Consider the following 19,605-nt stretch of genomic DNA (forward strand, 5'->3'; position numbering starts at 1 on the left):
GAGTAGTTGCTAATTGGTGTCAATTATAATACTAACACAACTGTAGAATAATCGGGTAATTGACAGATTTACTTTAACAGGTTTGCAATTACCAATTACCTTACAGTTGTGTTGCCATTAACAGTTACAACCAGTTAACCTCTACTTGCATAATAATAGAGTTCCATGCCACCTGCACTTTAATTAATGCGAGATGACTGGAGGTGTATTGACCGCACTTTTAGGTTCAGGGGGATTTGTCATAGATTTTTTAAACTTGCACTTGTAAAATAAAATTTATTTTGCAATAAAAGTTATGAGTCACATGCCTGTATCTGAAGATGCCAATGCAGTGCAATCTGCCACTGAACTTTTACTGATGCAAGCCTATAGCAACCGTTTTGTATACTTCCAGTCCACACTCGTAGCTTTTTATGGTGTGCACAACTTTTTTTGGGTCAGCTTCATTAACTAAATGACTTCCCAGTTAATATTAGGCAGTATTAGAAAGTGCAAGGAGTTAGTAAAATGGACTGAAATTGTTAATCTAGGATGTTCTGCAGGAAAGAAATTAATCACTGTGTGCTATTATTATTATTTTCATATTTACACTTACATTTTTATAACCAAGAGACCTACACACTATTGAGGGGTGTGGTGTGAAATGCCATGATGGAAGACAGGAAAATTCATTGTCATTGTCTATTTATATCATACTACACTAGAGAGATTGCTATTTGTTTGTTAATAATTATGAAAATGAGCAATATTTCCATATATTCTTAATACCTCGAAAACCAAGTGACTTATCAACTGTTGCATGACATCAAATGAAACCTTAGAAGTTGTTAAAGAAAGCTGTCTTTCATATTTGCACTAAGTTCCACATTTGAGATATATTTAGTCTTATTTATATTGTTTATTATACAGTTAAGTATATGTTTTGTTATTTATGCAAATATCTCAATAAACATGCACCCAGGGAGAAATTTCTTGATGTCCTTCTATTCTCATGTGGCAGTATTCTGAACATGGGGGATCCTCCGCCTGAGGCGACCCGAACGTGGCCTATATGCAAACGCTTAGCCTGGCTGCTGTATGGTGCATGGGATATGTCACACTTAGGTACCATAAACTGTGACCATAAATGTGACGTCCGCATGCATAGACCTCAGAACTTCTCTGCTGCCAGTCGAACATCAGCTCGCTCGTTCTGCTGCAAAGACATCTAAAAAGTTAAGCACCCCGTTGGGGAACATTTATTTTCTTCTAGTTCTGGTTGCTGTCCTTTGCTTAATTGTTAGTTGATTCCATCCATGTCATCTAGGAAGGGAAAATGTAAGTGCGGACGTCAAATCCCACACAGACAGCCACAACCTCTGCCTCTTTTGCTTAGGGCCTTCCCACGACTACAAATCTTGCTCTATTTGCCAACTGTTTGTTCCGAAGACCCTACACAGCCATCTAGTGGCCCTTAATCTCTTCATTGAGAACCAATGCCTTAAAACACTAGCCTTGGGCATGGAAACGATGCCCGGTATGTCAGCCGAACCGCCTAACAATAAGGCCAAAGTTTCAAGGCCTGAAAAAGAGCCTGTGCCTCCGGATTCGGATGTCCTGCCAGCCGCTGATCTAGGGGCTGAAGTATGTCCGATAGCTTTGGTGACTATGGCGGGTTCTGTTTCGGACACTGCTTTCGTTTTTTCCGACCAGCACTTCTATAGAGGTTATTTCGATGTTGGTTTCTGATGTCGGGGGGGGGGGGCAGGTTTGCCTGAATGCTCTTTGCTAGCTTCCATTACCGAGGATACTTCATCAATTCCTACAATGACCTTGAATCCTAAGCCTACGGCTCCTCAGACCGGACTTAGGGCACCCTCACTCAAAAAGAAGCAAAAAAACGAAACAACTCTCTTCTTCCTCTGAGGGTATCCCGGATTGGCAAGCATTTTTCCAATCCCTTTTCCAGGCCTTTATGGCCCTTAGGCCTTCTACTTCACAAACCCCATCTGCTCTGCCAGCCTTGAGTCCCAGGCGTGCATCATTAGGCCCCTTGCCTCAAACTGCAGAAGAGGAATCTCTGTCCTCATCTTCTGATGAGTCCCTTTCTTATACTTTCAAATAGCCCTTCCCCCTTAGGATACTGCTCACCAGAAGAGGACTCCTTAGAAGATGATTCCCCACCAGAAGACATTACATTTGGGGAAACAATTACCAGAATGAGGGAGTATTTCAAGTGGAATTCCACCTAAATGACAAAGGTTCAAAAAAGATATTATGAGTTTCTCCAGATGGACTTCCCTTCTCCCTCAGCCATCCCTCCAGTCATGCCTGCATACTTGGATGCTTTGTCTCATCCTCCAAAGATCCTGATTCCCAGCCACCTGGACCAAAGAGACCAGACAGGTTCTATAAAGTACCTGACAACTGTAAATTTTATTGCTGCCGCACCAGATAAGCAATCCAGACAGATTCCCTCTTCTTTGCTTCCTTCAGATAAAGACAGCAAAATGATGGACAGGTTAGGGAAGAAAATGTATACATCTTCAACCCTGGCCTTCAGAGCCATCAACTGTCAAACTCGTATGGTAAAATATTCCCTGTTTCTAGTATCCCAGACCTTAGACCAACTCAATTCTGTTTCTGATTACTCCAATAAAGCACAGGTTGGCTGCACATCACTAGGCACTGCATAAAATGCAGCTATGATGCTGGAGAAGCATCAGCTGGATCAGCTGCCTCTGCTTCTGTCATTCTGAGGTACTCCTGGCTTAGGTTACAACCTCTGCTTGATAATTTTAAAAGTAAAATTATGGATGCTCCACTTGATAATAGTTTTCTTTTTGTAAACAGTCAGCAGAGCTTTTTAAGGTCCTGCAAGAGAAAAGCAAAGAGTTGCAGGACCTCAAACATCTCTTTGTATCACTAGTACCAAAGTTTCACAGAAACTACCCTGTCAGACCCAATTTTGTCAGGAAGGCCCTCTTCAAAACAAAGAAAAGGTGCCAGGAGATCATCCTCTGCCAGGCATACATTGCCACAATCTACTCCTAGACAGCCCTTTCCTGACAGACCCAACAATGCATGACTGTCAGACCCCTACCAACAATTTTCCCCTTTCTGCCCACCTCTCTCACTGTCTTCCCCTGTGACAACACATCACCTCAGACAACTGGGTCTTGTCAATAGTGGAAAAAGGATATTTCATGACATGGAAAGAAAAACACATTCCAAAAGGAATCCTACATCCTCCAAAGGACCAAATTCACCTCATCCCACAGGTCATTCAGGATCTGATATGTCAGGGCACAATTCAAAAGGTCCCACATGCACAGGAAGGCCTTGTGTTTTATTCAAGGCTCTTCTTAGTCCCAAGAAAGGATGGACTGTGGAGACCCATCCAGGACCTGCCCCACCTAAACCCTTTTCTCCACATTCCCACATTTTGCATGCTCTCCCTTCAAACTCTTCTTCCACTGTTGACCCCCGATTGTTATCTGGCCACTTTAGACCTGAAGGATGCATATCTTCACATCCCCATTCATCCATCTTACCGCAAATACTTACGTTTTGCTATGCAGTCATTGCATTATCAGTTTACTGCCTTTATTTATTTATTTATTTCCAGTTTGATTACCGAGGAAGTCCACTGGGCCGAAATGACCTATTTTCAGTGGAGGCCTAGGGAGAAAAGCTCCAAGTTGCATAATACAGTTAATATACAAGTGGTACACAAGTATAAAAGATACATTATACAAAAAAGTTACAATTACACATTTGGTGTCATGCTGTTTAACAGTGTTCATAGAGAATGAAGTTAAGGGTTGTACAATTTCATTTAAGGAGCACTCTAATGTATGGAGTTTGACAACAATGTATGTATGGACATGAGTAGAAAGAGAAGACAGAGTAAAGAAATAGTGAATACACTCTGCTTACGCACATTTAAACATGGATGCTATTTACAATATTTAAAAGGTTGAGTTGAGTCAGAGTGGCTATCGGTGTTGTTGAGAGCATAGAGAGCCCAGGAAATAGAGATAGAACTACTGGGAGCAGAAGGTTTAGCTTGGATTAGGTAGGGTGAAGGCAGGTACATTTTTGCTTAGAGGACAGGTGTTTGAAAAGCAGGCTTTTAAAGTTTTCAGAGTTTGGTATAGTTCTTAGAGTAGATGGAAGGGAATTCCATTTTTTGCCAAGTGAGTAAGAGAGGAGAAGTTGGACAGCAGGACATTTAGGTTTGTTGATAGCTATTAGATTCTGATGTTCAAATCTTAAGTCAACTGTCAGGCCCCAGTGGCCTAATGGATAAGGCATTGGCTTCCTAAGCCAAAAGATTGTGGGTTCAAGTCTCATCTGGGGTGATATAATCTTGGTTGGGAGAGTGGCCTAATGGTTAAGGTGTTTGCCTTGCAAACACAAGGTGCAGGGTTTGAGTCTCACAAGGGATAATTGGCTAGGCTTAAAATGGCTCGCAAGGGCAGCTAACTTAGTACTAATCTATGAACCTATGATAAATTCTAGGGTATGGTACAAATAAAAGAGAAAAAGAGTGTTTAAATGAAGAAATAAAATGTTACCAAGAAAAATATTTAGGGTTGGGAGGGTGGCCTAATGGTTAAGGTAGTTGCCTTACAAACACAAGGTGCAAAATTTGAGTCTCACAAGGGATAATTGGCTAGGCTTACAATGGCTCGCAAGGGCAGTTAGCTTAGTACTGATCTATGAACCTATGAACCTAAGTGTTCTGTTGGGTATGTAGGGGGGAAGCAGATTAGTTAGGGCAGGACATTTTGTAGTGTGAAATATGAGTCTATGAGCAGTGGTGAGTTGGAGGTAGCCTAGGTAGTTTGAGCCAATTCAGGGATTGTAAGGTGAGGCAATGATGGGTATATTTTTTGGAGTTAGTGGCAAATTTAGAGATTTTGTTATAGCAGTTTTCTAGTTTGGAGGTGATAGTGGAGGACAGATTGGTTAGGAGAGGGGCACCGTATAATAAGGAAGGAAGAAGATAGGTTGTGGCCAGAGTATGCCTAGTAGAGTTGGAGAGAAAGCGATTGTTCCTGTACAGCATGCCTAGCTTTTGGTGGGTTTTCTTGATATTTTGTTGAATATGTATATCAAATTTGAGGTGTTCATCGATGGTAATACCAAGTAGTTTAGTGGAGGGAACTACTTCTATAGGTGAATTGGTATGGCTATAGACTTTGTAGTTGTTTTTTCCATAGGAGAGGGACTTTGTAGGAGGGAATAGTAGAATCTTTGATTTATTTGCATTAAGAGAGAGGTGGTTTTGGCACATCCAGTTTTCGGTTGTTGAGAATGCAATTTGGGTTTTGTTTAGTAGTTCAGAGGTTTGAGGCAGAACAGACTAAGGTTCCCTTGCCTTTTGGGTTGTGTACAGCACCAAGGGTATTCACAAAATGCCTAGCTCCAGTGTTAGCCTTTTGCAGAACAAAAGGTATGTCAGCTTTAACCTTATCTGGATGATCTCTTTAGCCAGCCAAATCACCTAGATACCCTCCAAAGACATTTACTATTCACCATGTCCATCCTAGAAGGCTTAGGCTTCACCATCAACCAGCTCAAGTCCTTCCTGACCTCTTCATAAGATTAGGTGTTCCTGGGGTGCAGAATAAGGACAGATCTGATGAAGGCCTTCCTCCCCCCAGAAGTGGTCACAACTTTAACCTCATACTTCAAAAACCTACTCCTAGCCAGCAGCATTTTGGCCAGGGAGTTTCTACGCCTCTTGGAGTTCATGGTAGCCACACTTCCTATGCTGCCCTAGCCATGTTACACATGAGAAAGTTTCAGTTATACCTGAGAAATGTTTGGTCCCAACACACCCTCCCATTAGAATTTCAGATTTCCTTCCTTCCATGTCTCAAGAAAGAGATTTATTGGTGGATCCAGCAAGTTCACCTGAATCCAGGATTGCCTCTACAACCTATCCATGCAGATCAACAGATGTACACAGATGCATTAGACCTGGGGTGGGGAGCAACCATGAAGGGTCTGAAGGTTCAGGGACAATAAGACTACCATCAAAGGAAAAAACACATAAACATCAGGGAAAGGACTGCCCTTATCCTAATCCTAAAGACATTCCTTTCCTTCATACACTCAGGACCTCTAAAAATCTTCACAGACAACACCATGGTCCTGTGGTACATCAACAAACAAGGGGGATCAAAATCCTACTTACTTTGTAGGCTGGCTATGCAAGCATGGAAAATGGTCACCCTCTCCAAGGTAACGCTGCAGGCAGTTTACATTCCATCACAAAATAATGTTCAAGCAGATGCTGTCAGCAGGTCAATATGTCTGAACCACGAATAGATGTTGCACAGGGATGTGTTTGTAGATATAGTCCACCAGTGGGGTACACTTCAAATAGATCTATTTGCCTCCCCTCAGAACAGAGAACTACAGCTATTCTGCACAAGGACTTCCTCTTCTCAGGCATGGAGGGTAAATGCATTCTCTATTTCCTGGAAGGGGATGTTTCCTTATGCACCCCCCCCCCCTCTCCAACTTCCCTGTCATACAGAAAGTCCTGCTGATGATTCAACAGGAAAATTCCAAAATATTGCCAGTAACTCCCTTTTGGCAACAGCAGCATTGATTTCCCCTTCCTTTTTCACTAGCCAAGGTCAATCGCCACAAGTTTCCTCACAAGGTGGAACTCATCACACACCAGAAGGGATCTCTCATCCAACCACACCTACAAACTGTGAATGATAAACTTCTGATCCCTTTTAGACACCTTTACTCAGAGGACGTGCTTTTGGTCCTGCAGGAGGACAGGAAATCCAGTACCAGAAAATCCTACGTATCTAAATGGAAAAGGATCTCCAGTTGGTGTCTTCAGAAACAACTAGATTTTTTCAGGCAGATGTACCTCTAGTTTTGTCTTACTTGTGTGAACTACTTAAGAAAGAACTTTCATATTCCTCAGTGGGTCATCAGCTACTTCCGCCTGCTTACCTCTCAGTCCCCCTTTGCTTTCCAGATTAGAGGTAAAGCTTTTTTTAAGGGTGTGCTCTGTATCAGGCCACCAAGAAAACCCATTCCCCCTTCTTGGGACCTGAATTGCATTCTAGAAAAACACACCACTGCACCTTTTGAGCCAGCAGCGTCAGCCTCCCTGAAGATGTGCACTTGGAAAACCGTGCTTCTAGTAGCCCTGACTTCAGCTATTAGGGTTACAGAGCTACAGGCACTCATAGCTATCCCACCGTACCTGATATTTGATAAGAATAGCGTCTCTCTTCACGCAAACCTATCCTTCTTGCCTAAAGTAGTCAGTGAACTTTCACTTAACCATCCACTTGCCCACCTTCTTTCCTTCTCCACACAGTGATAGTGAGAGAGTGCTCCATTCCCTTGATGTTCACAGGCAACTTAGATTTTACCGGGACAAGACTAAGAATTTCAGAAAGTGTAACCAGTTGTTTGTTTCCTTTCACACAGGGCTCTGGGGAAAGCTGTCTCCAAACAAACAATTCTTTCCTGGATTTCCAACACTATTACCTTCTGCTACTCTTTCCACAGCACACACCTTCCCTGCACTGTGAGGACCCTCTCTACTAAGGCAGTGGCCTCCTCAGGGGCTTTCTTCAAAGGTTTAGATACTGCCACTATCCTAGAGGCAGCCACATGGTCTTCAGTCCACACTTTCACTAAACATTACAAGCTGAACTGTGTCTCCAAGGCTAGCGCAGGCTTTGCAAAAGCCGTCCTGCATGGTTTCATAGAAGGTTCTTCTGCCACCAACCATAACACATGCTGAGCTTTGGTACTCTCCCTCATGTTTAGAATAAGGACATAAAATAATTGTGTAAAATCTTACCATAACCATAGATGTCCTTCTCTCTTATGTTGCAGTATTCCTATCCCTCCCTCCTACCCCAACTAAAACCTCTACTGCTTCTCCTTTGCATTCAGTTATCTTTCCCTCTCTGGATGACATCCTGATCAGCTTCCTTTAGACTACTGTCCAACTGGGGCATTCAGTTCTGAGCTCTGTGCATGCGGATGTCACATTTATGGCCCACAGTTTATGGTACCTATGCGTGATGTCCCACGCACCATACAGTTGCCAGACTAAGCTTTTGTATATGGGGCGGATGTTCGAGTCACCTCAGAGGGAGGATTCCCTCATGTTTAGAATACTGCAACATGGAAGAGAAGGACATATATAGTTATGGTAAGAGTTTACACAACTATTCTTTGTCATGTGACAGATTATGTCTGGCTAACAAAAATGGTCTAGCAATGTAAGTGTAGGTTATACAGTTTCCAAGATACTGCAATTTGTGAAAGTTTAACAAAAAGTACAATACTGAGTTTATGTGCATTATAATATAATATAGTATTTGTGTAAAGACTATACATGTCTTGACTGTTATCACTGTGATTAATACCTCCAACTGGTAGCATTGCTACTGATACAGTTTTAGTAGTTTTTATTGTTCAAAAAATACTTACTCTTGTTTATCTTATGTTTTTTTTTTTTTAGTTTATTTTTCAGAAAATGCTGTGGAAAGCAAGATGTATAGGCTACTAGAGGTGTAACATTCCACACCATATAGGTGTTAATAAGTTAAAGAATGTAATGACGGTCTCTCTCTGTCACACACACATGTTTATATTATGACCATGCTAAATTTTGACCCTGTGACCTACTAACTGCCAGTCTGCAGTTTTCTTTGTCATCTGTTTTGTTCATTTAGTTAGGAGATGTATGCTAAAGGGGGATGCAGAGTATCTTTTCTAGATTTATAGGGGGATAGATTTTCTAGAATTACACAGTTAATCTACCATGATCATTTTGCTGAAGGGGTTTATATTATATTGCAGAGATAATTATGAAGCCCTGAATACTGCAAGTGTAATAAATGTTGGCTGGTAGCATATGCTTCAGGAGAATGAAGGAATGTTTTATTTTTTTCAGTTCTGAAAGGTGTAACAGCTATGCTGAAACCCTTCCTGATAGTTTGCTCTGTGTTGGCATCTTCAGGCTCAAAATGATCAGTGGCTGTTCCTCCTAGCTTTTGCTATTATGTGAGGGGTTTCACTTAATGAATGCTCCCCACAGTTGATTTTCTCACATCCCAAAATGGGAAGTTTGAATTTAAACTCCTTGTTGTGTGTCTGTTATAACTAAGGAACCTCTGCCAGGTTTAAAGGGCTGAGTTTGGATGAGGCAGTCATGTATACAACATGACTGCCCACTTCACTACTTAACTCAGTGTCCATGTTTCACTGGGTAACCATAAACTATATAAAAAAAATAAATAAAAAAAGTGAAACTGAGAATGTTAGAATATGTACTTTATATTCTAGCCATGGCTGCTGTTGAAGAGTTTTTTTGTTTTTGTCAAAGCATAGTTTATAACGTCATGCTGTAAATTAAACCAGATTCCCTACAGTACTCTATGCAGACGCCATGTGCTTCAGAGCCTTTCAAAATTGTAATTAATATTACATTGTGTGTAGAGATTATTGAAAAAAATTCCGTTAAGTGATGTAATAAAAGAGGTTTTATTTCAAGAAAGAAGTTAGGAACACAGATCCCACAGTACATTTTCTGTATTTTTCCTCCTGAGACTGTGCCCGCTCACCATCAAGCACCAGACACTGTAATTCACATCTTTGCAATACATGCATTCAACTCGCATTAGATTTATAGATTCCTGATGCAGCCCTCAAGTGCATGACTGGAAATTGCAGCCCCCAATTTCAAAAAACAAACCGTGATACCACATAAAGAAATGCTAATTTTTAAACTTGCTGTAAGACAGTTAAAGCATTTTTTGCAATGGAGCTTACCTCCCCTTGTACTCCTGACATGGAAGGCTGTACCTCCACCACTCCTGTTTTAGTATCTTTGATGTCACTATAACTAAGAGCAGGAGGAAATACTCAAAGGTACTACAACACTGGACATGGCATAACATCCACCCCCCATTTACACTTGAAGTCACCTCCCAAGGATTGAATATGTGGGCCTTGGACATTCTCACAAATGTGTGATTCAGAAATAGAATTGCTTATGTATCAGTAGCTGTTTGGTGTGCCATTCAATGGTGAATTAATATGCCATGCATTTCTGTGGGCCCTGATGGCTGCATGCACTGCACAATCTACTTAAGGGTGGAGCCACAGTTGGCAGGCCTATAGCAGCGTTGCACTGTGCGCCGTACAGTAAAAATAACATGAAGGGTGTTCCTAGAGGGTAGGTTCATAGGATCATAGGTAGGTACTAGCCAAAAAGGTAGTCTTTGAATGTTGAAGATACACAGCACTGTAGTCCATCTCCCTGCCTTGTGCCTTGTACCCGTTAAGGGAGATGGTCGAGTTGGAGTGTGCTTATGAAATGTAGAAAGGTGCACTTATAAAATGTTGGGGGGGGGGTCACTCAAAGCGTAATGTTACATAAGGCAAAACTACTTCATAGGGCTTATCTGGAAGCACTTTCAGGAAGTGATTTGGTCAAACTCATATCATACGTAAGGATTTTATAAAGTGATTAAACTGTAAGAATTAAAACTGGCATTTCTTAAAAACCAGTAGCTTGACCTCTCTGTGTTGTGCTGATATACAAGAGAATTATAACTAAGAGTGCATGTATGGTGTTACTGCAGGAGTGAAGGTATTGTATAGGTGCCTGTTGAAATTCCAAGGACTGTAACTACAGTTCTTGGAGTAGTGGAACTTAGAAATATGAATGTGATGGATGTATGCTAGCATGAGGTTGCAGTCCTTTGGAGTATTCCCCATGCTGCCTGTGAGGTGTAGTGATACTGAAGCTGGTTTATTTAAGTAGCAGGGTAAGAGTGTGAGGGGTGCAGATCTCCACACAGGTTGCATTGTTTAAATGGTTCAATGAGAAGCATACTTCTGCATATCTTGCTTAGTGATATTGGGCAAAAGGGTAAAAACTTGTTTCATTGTTGAGGAAGATGATTAGTCTCCATTTTTAGGTGGGTAACATGAGTAAGATGTCTAAAGTGGATGAGCATTGTGTGGATTATCAGGCCTTTTTGAGAGAGTTAAAAAATAATTAAAATGTGTGAAGTCTTCCTTTGCACTTAGATATTTTGATCTTGGTGGATGCATCCTTTGTGTTTGTTTTGATATAGGGAAGTTTGCCTTTGGGATTAACCACCCACCACTTAGCCTTTCTATGGAATTATAAATAAAATGTTAGGAAAGGAAACACGGCTGCTTGTTTTCAGAGTTTAACTCTAGTCCATATAAAGATCACACTGTAGTCTGTCGTCCATAAATCAGAGGATAAAAGTTGAGTGTGCTGCACTGATGATGGTTAGACACTTGTTTTGTGTCTCTAATGTATGGGAACATTAATTATTGTTTCATATAGTGCACATTTTCTCAGGACATTTAGGGTGTTGAAAAGGAATAACAGATGTAGCCTTTCTTCTGAGGCCAAGGTCATAGTTGAAAAGGACCCACGAGGATCATTACACACCTAATTTAATAGGTAATTAAATCAAAAAACTTGATTTAGTAATAAAAATAAACTGTAGCTTCAGTCTTTATGACTGGACTATAAGCTATTGTAAATAAGGTTTCTATTTGGGGTGAGGGCTTATTGCTTCCTTTGCGTGGAACACTGACAAATATAGCTCTCTGCCAGAGCTGAGAGTGCATATAAATACAGCAACAATATGAAAAATAAAGTTAATTTTCAATGCCAAAATGAAGCAAATTGCAAAAGTTACCACAAGGTGAGTAAAGTGTTTTTTGCTAGGGCTTTGCCTTCCTGCATCCACTGATATGGGCTGTGCCTTCACCCACACATCTGATAACTGTATATTCTGAGTGGCCCAGGCTTGCCCCTGGCTGTGGCAGAAATGGGTCTTTTCTGGATCAGCCCACTATCCCCAGTTAACAAACAAACAAAGAAATAGATGTATAAACTGAGTTTGCAGTACCTTGGACTATGGGAATACTGTGAAGTTCCGCAACCTCAGACTTGGTACTTCCCCCTTTTGCTATTACAGGCTTTCATTTTCAAGCACAGCAGTTATTGCTCTCAGAATTACAGCGGGTACCTATCAAATGTAACTTTAGTAAGTTTTAATCTTATTTTGTAAAGCAAAGTGTACAATGTCATGTCAGTTTCCAAAATTCTGATTAGATAGAATACCTTTTTCCCCTTAATAAAGAATACAGTAATGCACAGAAAAATCTGTTAGCATATATTACTCTATTTTACTTTATTTGACTTAAAAGCAGGTAAGCTGCCTGCTGCCTTACTAACTAAATGGACTAATGACAGACTGTCAGTGTCCCTTAAAAAGTGGACCAGCTTCACTAAGATGATCTTGCCTACTCCAGTACAATTGCACCCACACCCACACACAAAACAGTACTGGGAGACCAATAGATATATGTTTTTATATATAATGTACAGAGAGAGAGATGTATACACATGTGTAATTGTGCGCACACCCACATACACATTTTTTAAACATAGCACTGTCAACACCAAAAACTATTAATATGTACTGTTCATATATTTTCTGTAAAAAAACTAATCTAAATTTTGGTTAGATAATACATAATAGTAAACAGAATGTCACTAACACTACTACTATTACTAGTACTACTAAAATAATAGTCATGACTGTCAGCAATTTTTTTTCAACAGAAGACCTTCATTCCTACAGCTTTACCCCACTTTTAGGCTTCTCAATTGAAATCTTTTTTTTTTTAAACAAGAAACATCTTTATTAAATTATCACATATGGCATAAGCAATCTTACATTTATGTAAATGAAAATAAACCATACCAACACAATTTCATCTGCACACATTATATATTACAAACCATGCTGACACAACTGTAGCTGCAAACATACATTGCTTATATCCAGTCATTGTCAGCCAAACCATACATAACTCATTCAAATCCTGCTTTCTTTTAAACCTCGTTCTTCCTCTGCATTTATTGATCCCATAATTCCCATTTATTCCTATGTAATTTGCTCCTACCCTTTTCTAAAGATCCCAATTCCACTTGTTTTATCTATGTTACTATTTTTGTTACTTCTAGTAAAGTTAATTTAGACTTTGATTTCCATTTTCTAATAATTGCTTTTTTGGCAGCCACCATAATTAGACTCAGCAAGGCCTTACTATGTTTAGGTAATTCTGATTTTGTAACATAGCTCAAAAAATAATTTCCTTAGTTACACAAGTTTGCTCACCCAGTATCTCCGGCAGAGCAGTCTGCAGGGAATCTTTAAAGTTTGCCAACCCATTACACTCCCAGAAAATATTTTCCCAGTTATCTCTTTCTTCCCATCACACCTCCAACATTTGTTGTCTACCTGAGGAAAAAGCCTTTGGAGTTTACTTGAGATATAAAAATGCCTATGTAAATACTTCCAAGCAAAGATCCTAAATATTCCAGATTTTGTGATGTATTCTTGGTTGAAATCTTAATCCTGCTGCACATCAGTGGAAAGTTTGCTCACTCAGTACATACAAGTAACTCGTCTTGCTACTGATGTGGATGAGTGTGATATGCTGTAAATGCCAGTGAGTCAACCCAGCCAGTCACCCACATATGTTGCATGCAGTATTTTTTAGCCTTCCTAGCTACCAGAAGTATTGCAGCAGTTGTATGATCCTTGAGTGGGGATTGTGGGGGGTGGGGGTGGGGTGGGGGGGGCAGTCATACCTCAGCCCCGTATTTGAAATAGAGCTCCATCGGGTGTAAAACTGGAGAGTAGTCTTTACTCAGGAAGATCTAGAGGTATAGGTTCATAGGTTCATACCAGGCTATCTGCCCTAGGGCATTTATAAGCCTAGCCAGAGTGTGTGTGGCTTTCACCACCCCTTAGGATGAGAATACTATACCCATTAGTTTGCTGTGCCTCTGTCCAGCAGTGATACAGAGATGATTCCCGGGGTAAACCTACGATCTCCCATCCACTCGTCAAGATTTCTCTTGAATAGAGTCAGTGAGGGGCTCTGCCTCACATGGACTGGGATTCTGTTCCATAGTGTAGGGAGTCTCTGGGTGATGAATCTGTCCCTCCAGCACGTCCTATTTATATCCGTGTTGAGGTTTAAGTCTCTTGCTCGTGGCTCTGGTGGATTTGGATTTTTTGAGGTGGAGCATGTCCATTAATTTCGGGTTGGACATGGCCTTGTATGTCAGGCACAGATCACCTCTGAGCAGACGGTATGCGACTGAATAGAGCTGGAGTTTCTTCAGTCGGGCATCGTATGACATATGTTTGAGCCCCTTTATCCTTTTGGTGAGGAACTTTTGGGGTCTTTCCAACTGCTGCAGGTGTCGGGTAAGGTACATTCCGAATGGGGCGTTGTACTCAATCATTGGTCTGATAAGTGAAGAGTACAGGGGTACAATGACCTCTCCTGATCTGGATGTGAATCCCGTCATGATCAGGTGGGCAATGTAGAAGGTCTTCCTAACCACTTTGGCAATGTGAGTGTCAAAAGAGAGGTTACTGTCAACTTGGGTCCCCAGGTCCCTGATAACTTCTTCCGTGTTTAATGGATTACCACCTATGTGGTAATTAGGGGTTACCTTGTTTTTCCCAAAGGGTATGACTATACATTTTTGGCATTTAGCTTAAGGCCATGGCTCTGGCACCAGTTATCCATTTCTATGAGACCTTTCTGGAGGATGTCTGTGTCTGATGGAGTGTCAATTATGGTGCCCAGTTTGCAGTCATCTGCAAATTTTGTCAGCCACAATCCCCCTATGTTTGCCTGCACTTCAGAAAAATAAATGCCGAACAAGAGGGGCCCAGGACTGAGCCCTGTGGGACACCGCTCGTGACCGGCTTAGAGTCTGACATGGCACCAGCAACTCTAACCCTGTGTGTTCTGTCCTTGAGCCAGTTTGCAACCCATCTTGTGACATATGGGTTTACATCTAAGCTGGTGAGCTTTTCTATGATGCCCGAGTGGGGTATTGTGTCGAATGCTTTTGCTAGGTCAAGGTAGGCTGTGTGAACTGCCTTACCCTCATCAATGGCCTTAGTGACTGTTTCAAAAGTCGACCAAGTTCAAGAGGCAGGATCTGCCCTTGACAAAGCCAAATTGGGTAGGATCCAGTGTCTGTAGGTCCCCAATGTCTTTATTTATGAGTTCCATTATGATCCTCTCCATAGCTTTGCAGACAAGGCTCGTCAAGCTTATGGGGTGGTAATTTCCAGGGTCCGTAGAAGCACCGCCTTTGTGGAGTGGGACCACAGTTGCCGTCACGCCATTCTTTGGGTGCGTATCCTGTAGTAAGGCTAAGATTAAACAGCAGCCTTATGTGTGGGTTTAGTTCCTCATTGAGTTCGTAGCACACAGCCGGGGACACCGTCCGGTCCCATTGATGCTGTGTTTTTGCTTTAGAGAGAGCAGCTCTCACCTGGGCATCTGAGATGTTTGGGAGGCTAGACTCTGGTGGGATAGATATTTCTCCTTTTGGGGGGGGGGGGGAGAAATTTGCACTGAACCTGTCTGCCAGTATGTTGGCAATGTCTGTGGGTTCAGTGATTTTTATCATTTTGGACTAATTCTGAGCATATCTGGGAGTTTCCACCCAGGTTTCTAACATAGCTAAAGAAGGCTTTATGATTGTCTTTTGTGTCATTAGCGATTTTTCTCTCAAAGTTGGCCTTGGATGATTTTATGAGTGATCGTAGTTTTTGCTAGTATTGATCAGAGATGCCTTCCCATTTAGGGATTTTGCTCTGTCATGTAGTAGCTTTCTCCTCTTGTTGTAGAGTTTGTTTATGGCTGGAGTCCACCAGACCGGGCGCCTGCCTTTGGTGGAAAAGGTCTTGATTCTATTAGGGATTGCTTGATCCATACATTCCTGGAGGTGCTCGTAGAAGGCATTTGTAAGGGTTTCAGCAGCGTGGGTTGTGGTTTCCACTGGCTCGGGGGCCTTGAAGGATACCACTCCAGTCTTAAGAAGTGTGAAGTTTGCTTTTGAGAAGTTCTTCACTGTGGTCTTTTTTGCTGGGGGTGGGGGCGGGATGTGGATCTCCAGTGAGATTAATTTATGGTCTGATCTCACCAATGAGGGATATACTTCCGGTGTGGATTATTTTGTCCCCATGTTTGTGATGATCAGGTCTAGTATATTTTCTCCTCTTGTGGGAATGGTGACTAGTTGTTCCATAGCATTTGAGTTTATGAACTCAAGGAACCTTTGGGCTAGGGTGTTGGGGCTTGAGTAATGTTCCCAGTCTATGTTTGGGTAGTTGAAGTCACCCAATATGATGGTGTTTGGAGAGACATTTATACTCTCCAGTGTCTTCAGGAAGGCTGTGTGGGTTTCCTGAGTTTGAGAAGGTGGTCTGTAGCATGTTACAAACTGTAGGGCAGTTTTACCTATGGTTAATTGCACCTGGATGGTCTCCGATGCTTCGTGCGTTGCCACTAACCTGGAGGTGTGGGTATCCTTTATGAATATGGATACTCCCCCTCCTTTTGTAGTTCGGTCCGGATTTTGGGGCCGGAACGCATGATATGAGGTATAACCTGATAGTGCTGGGGTGCTCTCAGGAGCCTTGAACCAGGTTTCAGTCACAGCACAAACATCAATGTTCTCCATACTGAGGAGGGCTTCGAGGGCGTGCATCTTGAGGTTTAGACTTCTGGCATTGAGCAGTATTACCCGTAGTTTTGCTCCATTTTTGTTTTCTAGGGCGGTAGGTTTATCATTTGAGCCTTGCCTAAAAAAGGCACTATGGGGGTGGCAAGAGCCTTTGCCAATATCCGGAAGCCCAGGGGTGACAGGTGCAAGCCGTCCCTTGCGAAGCAGCGTGGCTTGTCAAGCATGTCATCCCAGGCAGACAGACATTGGATCCCCTTAGAATGACACCAGTAATTAAGCCAATTATTAAAGCTGATCATTTTGTCTCTGTATTGTGGCATCATTCTTGGTGAGGGTAGGATACTGCTCAGGGTCAGGGTCATACCGGCCTGGGCTTCATAAGACTCGAGCTTTTATCACTTCAGCAGATGATGGGAGCCTGGAAGAGATGCAGTCCCAGTTCTCACCTTGAGGGGTGTACATTCAAGGGTGTAAGTCCCACCCCTACTCTGTTTGGTTGTCTAGTCAAGCAGGTGACTGGATTGCTTATGGGGAGAAGTCAGTAGAGTTTCTTGACTGCATGTTGGGGTATTCAAGGCAAGAAACAGTTTCCCTTCTGCTGAAACAAACACCCTAGAACTGATAGTGCACTCTCCAAGCAGAGGATCAAACCTACTGGATTTGGTACTCACCAACATGGGGGAGTGTTGCAATCCCCCCTCCCCCTTGCCACGTCCACACTATTGAGGTCAGATCACAAAGCTCTCTCCTTTGAAGTAAAAGCAACCCAGAAAACCGAGCTAAACCAGTAACAGTTAAGAACTTTCTAAGTCAACTATGGCCTATTAAGTGACAGTTTGTCAACATTCAAGGCTCCCCCTAACTCCAAGACTCCATCTACCTATGCAGAATTATTCAAGGAGTTCCAATGCAAAAATGTGAATGGCTGCTTAAAGGCTGCCTTATCTACCAGAAGTAAACCCAAGTCATTAAAAACAAACCCCACTGGTGGAATCCTGACCTAAATAGGGTGTATATAGTAAAAGAAGAAAATTCACGGCCAGGATCAGGAAGAACAGCTCCCTTAAAGAGAAGTGCTCTCTTATACACCTAAACAAGAAGCTAAGAGGTCTTTTTAAGTTCAGCAAGGCCAACTCAAAGTCAAGATAGCCTTACAGTCTAAGGATAATCCCAAGGCCTTTTTCAGCTATGTCTGCAACCTTAAAGGTAGCATACAGCAGTGTGCTGAAGTGGTGGTGACCGGTACCACCTTTGCTGATCAAGGTGACGTACCACATCTACTGGCTGATAAATTCAGCTCAAACTTCACCCCCCACTCTGCAGCACCACCAGGTAAAATCCCTTCCAGCATGCCACCCCCTGTTATTAACAGGGGCCTTGTGTTGGCAACCCTTGCTAAAGCTAAAAACACCACCTCCACGAGTCCCAACAGCATCTCTGCTTGCCTCTTGAACAGTCTAAAACAAAACCTATTAGGACCACTTGAGGCACTCTTTTAACTACAGCCTTGAAACAGACTACTTTCTAAGTGAATTGAGGCCCTCAACAGTCATTCCTTTCCACAGGGCAGACCATCAACTGACCCAGGGAACTTCAGACTCAACAGTCTAATAAGCATAATATGTAAAGCCATGGAATGAATTATCATGGAAATGATAAATAAGGACATTGGCAATATTCAGAGACTGGATCCATCCCAATTTGGCTTTAAGGGAAGGTCATACTTACTTACCCTGGCTGACTTCTTTGAGAGGGCCACCAAGGCAATGGATGAGGGTAAAACAATGCATACTGAGTATCTTGACCTAGCCAAGGCATTTGATACAATGCACCACATTGTTGACAAGCTCTGTGAGCTAGGCATAAATCCTTATATTACTCACTGGATTGCTGGCTGGCTCACAGACAAGACCTAAGAAGTCAGAATCAGTGAGACCACCTCCACCAAGAGACTGGTCACCAGCAGAGTATTCCAGGGCTCTGTGCTGAGCTTGATTCTGTTTGGCCTCTACTTCTAGGAAGTCAAGGCTAATGTCCAAGGCCTTTGGCTCAGCAAGTTTGCAGATGACTGTAAATTGGGAGCTATTGTAGACACCCCTCCAAGAAACCCAACATCTTGCAAAAGGATTTAATACAGACAAATGCTTGGTGCAAAAGCCGTGGCCTAAAACTCAATGTCAAAAAATGCATTATAATGGCCTTTGGGAAACTGCCAACTCAGGTTACTTACTTAATTGGTAAAATACCGCTAAGATTCGACCCAGTAGTAAGGGATCTGGGAACATATTTAAAGAGCAATCTGGCCTTTGACCAGCATGTAGCTAAGACAGTAAGAAAATCATTCTGTGTCGCCTAACTTAAGGGTGAGGGTATACCATCTAGATCCATAGAAGTTATAATACCACTCTGTTTGGCCCTTATCAAACCTGTCATTGAATACAGTCTCCCTTTTGGCATGTATATAACATGACACTTGCAACATTTGGAATGCCAACAAAAGGTTTCTCTTCAGGAGAATTCAGGGCATGAGTAACCTGTCCTACACTGATCACCTAAAGGCTCTTTTCTTTGTATTCAGTTTCCTACAGGCTGTTGAGAGGGTATCTTTGCCTGGCTTTCTGGGCATCCTCAGACCCAGTCCTGATGGATCTGTTGCACATGCTCTAAACAGATAGCACCAGAAACACTAGCTCCAGGGATCTGAAGTTTGCTTGCGACATGAACAAAACATGCTGGAGAGACAGGATATGTATTCCAAGGGATACTCACACTGTGGGATAGGCTCCCCATCCATGTAAAACAAAATTAATCTCTGACCCTATGCAAACAAAAACTTGACAATTGGATGGGAAGTCATAAATTTACCCCAGTCTGGCCTCCATCACCCTTATGGATTGAGGCCATCAGTAAGAAAAGTATTATCCTAGCACTCCCCCTACAAATCCTTAGTTAGTGCTCTACTAATATATCCCCCCTGTATAGATGCCACTCGGAAC

At 42.1% G+C, this 19,605-nt stretch overlaps 1 protein-coding gene across 4 annotated transcripts in view; it reads left to right on the plus strand.

Moving 5' to 3' along the window:
* LOC122809252 (myosin-10-like) overlaps positions 1 to 19,605 on the plus strand; it is a 3,714,157-nt gene that overhangs the window by 2,090,300 nt on the left and 1,604,252 nt on the right. The gene's annotated exons all lie outside the window — the stretch shown is intronic.

Source organism: Protopterus annectens, chromosome 1.part1 (assembly GCF_019279795.1).
Source record: "Protopterus annectens isolate FY-2018-M chromosome 1.part1, PAN1.0, whole genome shotgun sequence".
Lineage (NCBI taxonomy): Eukaryota > Metazoa > Chordata > Ceratodontiformes > Protopteridae > Protopterus > Protopterus annectens.